The sequence below is a fragment of the Octopus bimaculoides genome, chromosome 15, assembly GCF_001194135.2.
Source record: "Octopus bimaculoides isolate UCB-OBI-ISO-001 chromosome 15, ASM119413v2, whole genome shotgun sequence".
NCBI classification, from domain to species: domain Eukaryota; kingdom Metazoa; phylum Mollusca; class Cephalopoda; order Octopoda; family Octopodidae; genus Octopus; species Octopus bimaculoides.
Window position 1 is genome coordinate 45821139 of NC_068995.1, and position 1144 is coordinate 45822282.

Below are 1144 nucleotides of genomic sequence, written 5' to 3' on the forward strand. Positions count from 1 at the left end.
CTACTACTACTACTACTACTACTACTACCAACATCACCACCACCAGCATCACCACCACCACCACCAGTATCACCACCACCACCAGTTCCACCACTTCCAGTTCTATTACAACTACCACCACCAGCACCTTCTCCATCCTCCTTATCCTTTCCGTTCTTACTATCTTCTTATCACCTACCATTACCGTCTCCACTCCCACCGGCCATCTCCACTCCCACCTTTTATCACCTCCAGCACCAACCACATTATTCCTAATTTCTTTTCGTGTTGACCGTCAACTAATTTTAATAGCTACCTGATTATCAACCTAATCATAGAGTATAGTAAATTAAGACCCATTGTCCTCTGTCAGATCTTTAGTGATGGCCATTATATTGCGGTTTCGAAGTTACAAAAATACACCTGAGGTAGGTGTGAAGTGTGTTGCGTAATTTGTCTGTGTGTGTGTGTGTGTGTGTGTATGTGATGTGCGGGTGATGGTGTGTGTTGTATATAAGCCTATTTTCTATGTCTTGTTTTACTTATGGTTATTGCCTGTTATGTATGTTGTGCGTGCGTGTTGTGTATATATATATATATAGATATATATATATATATATATATATATATATATATATATATATATATATATGTTTTACTTATGGTTGTTGTGTGTTATGTATGATGTGTGTTGTATTCATGTTATGTGAATACACACACACACGCATACACACGCACACACACACACACACACACATCTGTGCGTATGTGTGTGTATGGGGGGTACTATCAGTGATAGCGTGATCCAATAATCCTTCTAATCAGTTACGTGTTTAATTATTGATGCCTTAATAAGCCAGATTTTTGGACAATAATCTTGATCTTTGTTGCGATCAAATCTTTACTACCTCGTGCTGATTTAGTCCAGTTTAACTGAGACCGATAGCGTTATTAACAGAATTTGAAAAGACATACTTTGTAACGTCGTCGTAATTCACAGTAATCCTTCTTGTTCTTCTTGTTCTTCTTCTTGTTCTTCTTGTTCTTCTTGTTCTTCTTGTTCTTGTTCTTCTTGTTCTTCTTGTTCTTGTTCTTCTTGTTCTTCTTCTTGTTCTTCTTGTTCTTCTTGTTCTTCTTGTTCTTGTTCTTCTTGTTCTTCTTGTTC

At 37.5% G+C, this 1144-nt stretch overlaps 1 protein-coding gene across 1 annotated transcript in view; it reads right to left on the bottom strand.

Moving 5' to 3' along the window:
• The window catches only part of LOC106880844 (atrial natriuretic peptide receptor 1), a 27703-nt gene that overhangs the window by 19423 nt on the left and 7136 nt on the right, over nt 1-1144 (bottom strand). The gene's annotated exons all lie outside the window — the stretch shown is intronic.